Source organism: Elephantulus edwardii, unplaced genomic scaffold (assembly GCF_000299155.1).
Source record: "Elephantulus edwardii isolate Elephantulus edwardi_28Jun2011 unplaced genomic scaffold, EleEdw1.0 scaffold00162, whole genome shotgun sequence".
Lineage (NCBI taxonomy): Eukaryota > Metazoa > Chordata > Mammalia > Macroscelidea > Macroscelididae > Elephantulus > Elephantulus edwardii.
The window spans coordinates 3,719,939-3,726,667 of record NW_006399912.1 but is presented as its reverse complement, the minus strand read 5'-3'; positions in this window follow the sequence as shown (position 1 = coordinate 3,726,667).

The window sequence follows — 6,729 nt, the reverse complement described above, 5'->3', positions numbered from 1 at the left end:
CCCCCCAACCTCCCCACTCCCACCCCACCCCAAATATAATTCACTCTGTAACCCTAATTCCGTACTCTTTTCCTTCATTTCTTTTCCCCTCCCTCTCTCCGTTCATTGTCTTCTAATCTCCTCTTTCCATCTTTTCTCTCTTTTCTGACCTGGCCACACCATGTCAGTCCTCTTTTAGTTGCAAATAAAACCATTTAATTTAACCTAATGCTGTGTGCACCAATAAACCTGGTGTCTCATGGAGCATATAGATGCATGTGGAAGCTGCACACGGCCTAAAGAGGACTGAAGAAGGGTCACTGCACTTGAATTATGGTATTGACAAAGAACGCCAAATATGCCATGGACTGCCAGAAGGAAGAACGAACTTATCTTGGAAGAAGGACAATCAGAATGTTCCTTCCAAGCAGAATAGAGGAAACACCTTTTTACCTTTTGAACATGTTGTCACGAGGGACCAGACCCTAGAGAAAGACATCATACTTGATAAAAGGGGTCAGTAAAAAAAGAGGAAGATCTTTTCCTCCAGTGAGATGGGCATACACCGTGGCTGCAACGGTGAGCTCAAACATGGCAATGACAGTGAATATGGGCCAGGACTAGGGCAGTGGTGATTCTGTGTCACTTGATTGTTGTTATTTATTGTTACATGTGGTGGAGTCAAGTATGACTCATAAAGGCTGTATGAACACAGACTGGAAATCCTACTCTACCTGACCCTGTCCCATCCTTGCCGTTTCTGACACATTTGAACCCATCGCTACAGTACATATAAATTGTTCTGCTTTGTTCTGTTGTACACAGGATTCACCAACTTGATTTTTGTTCCTAAAATGTAAAGACAATGAGACTGGAACAGTGGCTTCAGCACAGCAGAGACAATGAAGATGGCACGTGATCAAGTGTGGAGCTACTAGGAGTTGGACCTGACTCTACGGCACCAAACAATGAAGCACTTCAAGCTGTCAGACCTTGTATGGATAAGAGCAAAACTCTTAACCTTCTCTAAGCTGCAGCTTATCTTTTCTCTGTGGACCTTATTATGTTGTTGTTGTTGTTGATTGTCTTCGAGTAGACCACAACTCATAGCAACCCTATGAGCAAGAGGCCTGAAGCCCCACTACAACTACTGACATTTATCAAAGTTCATAGAGTTTCCAGAGGCATGTTGTTTAGGGAGTAGATGCCATTCCCGCTTCCAAACCTGTCACAGTATGTTATTGTTGTTATGTGCCATTGAGTTGCCTGCGATGTATAGCGATGTACAGTAGCTCTGAACCCTTCCCTGTCCTGAACCAGTCTAATTCTGACACGCCAACCCCCATTGCCCCAGTTACTGTATCAGTCCATTTCATTGGGGGTCTCCCTCTCCTGCACTGTCCATCCACCCTTCCATACATGATGTCCTTCTCCAAGGACCAATCTCTCCTGGCCACGTGCCCAAAGTAAGTGAGGAGGAGCTTCAAAATCCTAGCCTCCCAGGAGAGACTTGGTTTCATCCTCTCTCAGACAGACCTATTTGTTTTCTTAGCAGTCCATAATATGTTCAAGACCCTTCTCCAGCATTACAACTTGAGGGCATCTATTCTTCTGTTTCCCCTTGGGGGGTCAAGATAATGATATAATTTCTCCCTCATAGTCATTCCACAAAGAGTCTTGGGATTCAATTGGAGTGACCTGAATATTAGCATTTCTAGTCTACAAAATATTCTATTCAACACAATGTACAGAATAGTATCATCTACAGAATCTACAATGTTGTTGTAGTGAGGTACCACTGAGTCAGAACTGACACATAGCTGACCCTCCCGGGGGAGGGGGGGTCTCAGAGGCAGTAAATCACAAGGGAGGAGACTGACTAGCTTTCTCTTGCAGATTCGTTCCAATCAAGTGGCTTTGGGTTTGCAGCGCAACTCTTTACCACCAGGGTGCAAGAAGCTATAGAATTTAAGAGAGGAAGACCTTTGATGATGTAGATTGACACAATGGTGACAACAGTGGCTAGAACATGAGGTTGATGTAGGATATGACGAGGGTTCCATCTGTTGTTTAAACAGTCAGTGTGAGCTGGGGTCCATCCACAGCACCTAACAACAACAGCAATCTGAACCTGAAGAGGTGCACACGATTCCTCACTGACTGAGTGAGACCACGTTTTCTGGATGTTGGTCCCATCCTACCCGAGCCAGAAAGTGCAGAGCTCCTAAAGAGAAATCAACGTCCCATCACCAGAATCAGGGGTGACAGACAAAACAAATGTCCCTCCACTTTTATTGTTCTTTTATTGCCATACAAAACTTTTAAATTCCAAAAGCCGTATCTTCGATGCCTGCCGTAAACCAGCTGTAAAGTTCGAGGAACACTTAATAAGCTCAGAGCACACTTTGTGTCTCGGGCTTCACAGACCCATTCCGATGTCTTCTCCCCATTTAGATGAAAACACAGTGAACTCACAGGCTGATTGCAACACACACATCGATTAATTTAATTGACTTAAGTGTTGTTCTTGCATAAAATGCTACTGTTTGGATTGTTTTAAAAGCCATCAATTTGTCATAAAAGGGGGGGGGAAGTACTGCACGGTAGCTTTAATTTTTTTCTTCCTATTTCTTTAATGTCTGTTTTGCTAAATGCTTTAGCAACAAAGGCCTGGCTTGGTTAAGGGCTTCTTTGCCAAGATAAAAATAATCTAAAATTTAGATGTGTCTGCAGTGATCATGGCAGTGTAAATTAATTAGCCACGCTGAGCCTGATTCAGCGTCTCTAAATTGATCTTTCTTTTATGCTTCTGTTTTCGAAAATGTGTGCACCCTTGAAAGTGGCCATTCCTGTTACGGCTTCCTTTCTTCATTCAGAACTAACATTGGCAAGGAAGTCAGCTTTTTCTTCTTCTTCCCCCATCCCAAAGGGTTGAAGTTAATAATCCATTAATAAATATTGGAATTTGGATTTTGTGCCTAGAGCGAGGCTGAAGGCTGGCTGCAGCTGATGAGGATGTGAAAATAAATAAGAGATTATCCCATTCCTGGGGGCGGGGGGGAGTTGATATTCTTTTTTTTTTGAGATAATAAAATATGCATGTCAAATGTTAAATTATGCACTATCAAACAACAGAGATATCAAGAGGCAAGATTATTATTTTTTTTTTATTGTCAGGTAAGAATGATAAATTACACAGAGGTAGTAATTTTCTGTGGCCAGCAGGAAGAGTGTGGAAAGAAACTTTGGAAAGAATAGAATTCTTATTTAATTCTTATTATATAAGATCTTTATATGTATCCCACAACCCCAGTGTCCATACTAAAATTTTTTTTTAAAAGACAGCTTCTTTGAGGGTTTATTTATAGAACTTAAAGCTCACTTGCTTTTCAGCTTGCAACTCAGTGGTCTTTAGTAAATTTACAGAGCTGTGTAACCATCACTAAAATCCAATTTTATAACATTTCTAACACCCTAAAAAAGAATCTGAAGTGTAACCAGGCACTCCTTAGAGGCAAGGACGAAGAAACTTCCTCTCACATACTTAGGGCATATTGTCTGGAGGGTCACGCCCTTGGAAAAAGACATCATGCTTGTAGAAGTAGAGAGTCAGGAAAGAAGGAGATGGAACGACACTGTGACTGGAGCGATGGTCTTGAGCATTGATGGAGGTGGAACAGAATAGGGAAGGATTTTGATCTGTCCTCTATAGAGTCACTGTGTGACAGAGTGAACCCAACACCATCTAATCACAGCTACTATTGTTGTTGTTAAGTGTCATCGAGTCATCAAGTCGCAGGCAACTCATAGCGACCCTGTGAATGAAAGTCCTGGACACCTCCTGTATAACTTTCATCCTTTCTCCAGGTTCATAGAGTTTCCAGAGGCAAGCTATTATGGAAGTGGATGCCACTCGTGCTTCCAAGCTTGTTTTAATCAGGGAGCTCCACCAAACACTGTCCACCGTGGGCAACCATTCTTGCATTTAACTCATCAGTGTCACATTGTTTAGCTTCACAGCAACCACGACTTATCTCTGTACAGCAAGTGGACACACCAGGGTTACACGACCTAGAAGAATGTTTCACCAAAAACAATTAAAGGCAGGCCTGAGGGCGGTGGAGTAGAGTCACCATCTTTGGCTTGGGAGCACAGCTTTCCGTCCACTGGGCCCACTGCTCTCATTTTCATGCTGTTGGTGGTGGTGGTGGTGTTAAGTGCTGTTGAGTCGCAGGCGACTCATAGCGACCCTATGAACGAAAGTCCTGGAAACCTCCTGTATAACTTTTGTCCTTTTCTCCAGGTTCATAGGGTTTCCAGAGGCAAGCTATTATGGAAGAGGATGCCACTCCTGCTTCCAAAATCACAGCTACAAAACAAAACAATAACTCATCAAGAAAATGAATCAGTGTTCCTAGTACCACCCCCAGAGAATAAGTCATCTCCTTTCTGTCTCTGGGATTGTGAATTGCTTTGCTGTCCATTCTAACTGATGGTAACTCCATGCATCGTGGAGTAGAGCTGCTCCTTTCTTGAGCTGTCTTGATTGGGATCTTTACGGAAGGAAATCTCCAGGTGTCTGTTACACAGGTCCCTGGGAGCATTTGAACCTCCAAGTTCGAGGTAGTTACCAAGCTTAACTCATTAGTACTACCTTTCCTGGACTTGTATATAAATGGGAGACCTAAGAAGAGTCAAAGCCTTTGACTTTTGGTGCTGGAGAAGAGTACCGGTTACACCACGGACTGCCAAAAGAACAAACAAGTCTATCTTGAAGGAAGTGCAGCAAGCGGGCTCCCTCCTTGGTAGCAGGGATGGTGCCATTCCATCTCACATGCTTTGGGCATTGTCAGGAGTTCTGAGTCGTTGGGGAAAAAACCCATTCTTTCGTTTACTTGGCTCTGTAGTCAACAGTCTTGGCACCAGCAGCCAGGAAATTAAAAGGCGCATTGCCATGGGAAAGTCTGCTGTTAGGGACCTCTCCAAAGTACTGAAGAGCAATGGTGTCTCTCTGGAGACTAAGGTGCGTCTGATACAGGCCATGGTCTTCGTAATCACTTGTTTTGCATCGGAGAGTTGGACAATGACCAAGGAGGACAGAAGGAGAATTGCTGCCTTTGAGCTGTGGTGCTGGAGAAGAGTATTGAGAATACCATGGACTGCTAGGAAAACAAACAGATTTGTCCTAGAAAGGGTTAAACCGGGTGGCTCCTTGGAGGCAAGGATTCTGAGGCCCTGTCTAACATACTTTGGACATGTTGTGAGGAGAGACTGGTCCTTGGAGAGGGACATCATGCTTGGGAGGGTGGAGGGACAGCGCAGGAGAGGAAGAACCTCTATGAGGTGGATTGATTCAGTGACTGGGATAATTGGGATGGGAGTGTCAGAGACAGTGCGATTGGCACAGGATAGAGTGGAGTTTAGGGCTGTTGTACATAGGGTCGCTATGAGTCGCAAGCGACTCGACGGCACATAACAACAACAACAACAATTTGGACAAACAGAGGGTCATTTAAAGAGAGGGATGCCCCTCGATGAGATGGACTGAACCAATACCAGCTACAATGACCAGGAGCTGGCAGAGCTTTTGAGTGTGACAGAGACTGAGAGCATGTCTCAGGACAGGGCAAAGTTTCAGTGTGTTGTCTAGAAGGTCACTATGAGCTGTAGTCAACTACAGGGCACCGAACAACATACAAATACATACAAATAAAATCACAAATTGTGTAAAGGGTCTAAAATATATATATTTTTTTTTTCCCCACTTAAAACAATGATTTTGAAATTCCACTGTGTTGTTATGTGTGCCAGTATTTTACTCTGGAATATTATTCCACGGTCTAGATGGACCACACTTCATTTATCCACTCTCCACTTGATTGACATTTGGGTTGTTTTCAATTTCTGGCTATTACGAATAAAGCTGCTACGAGCACGCATGTCCATCCAGGGTTTGCTTGCATATATATTTTCATGTCTCTTGGGTAGACATTGATGAGTGGGATGCTAGGACATATGGTAAATATCTATGTTTAATTTTTTAAGGAACTGCTCATTTTCCAAAGCACCATTTGCATCTGCACTAGCAGTGTGAGAGGTAGAGTTTTATCTGTCTTTAACTCACCTCATTACCACACAGGCTGGTGAAGGAAGGGGTACAAGGTTATACATGCCGTAATATATTTAACTAGCTTGAACTCATATCTGGCTGATCCCAAGACATGTTATGAACCTTGTGATTTGGCACTAGGAGTCTAAGGCTTATTTCAAAGGCAGGCTTCCAAACCTGTTCCAAAAGGAAACAGGGATAGATTAGCTATGTCTGCCAGGAAGAATGCCTGAGAGTATAGTTTGTAACATATTGGGCTGTTGTTGTTGTTGTTTGCCTTTGAGTCAAGTACAACTAATAGCGACCCTATGAACAAAAGGCCTGAAGCCCCCCTACAACTGTCAACGTTTATCAAAGTTCATAGAGTTTCCGGAGACATGTTGTTTAGGAAGTGGATGCCACTCTGCTAGCCAAAATGTTGGCAGTTCAAATCCACCAACTATGAGGGAGAAAGATAGGCAGTCTCATTGCCTAAAAATTCATTGTTGCAAACTGGAGACAGAAAGGAAGCAGGGACATGGGAAAATGAATTCTGAAAAAGAGGGAAGGCTGAGGCAGAGGTCCTTCCACAGGTTAGCACTGTGAAAAGGCCACTTTCTTAGTCTCCCTATAATTTTTATTTAGTTTAAGCCAATCATCCT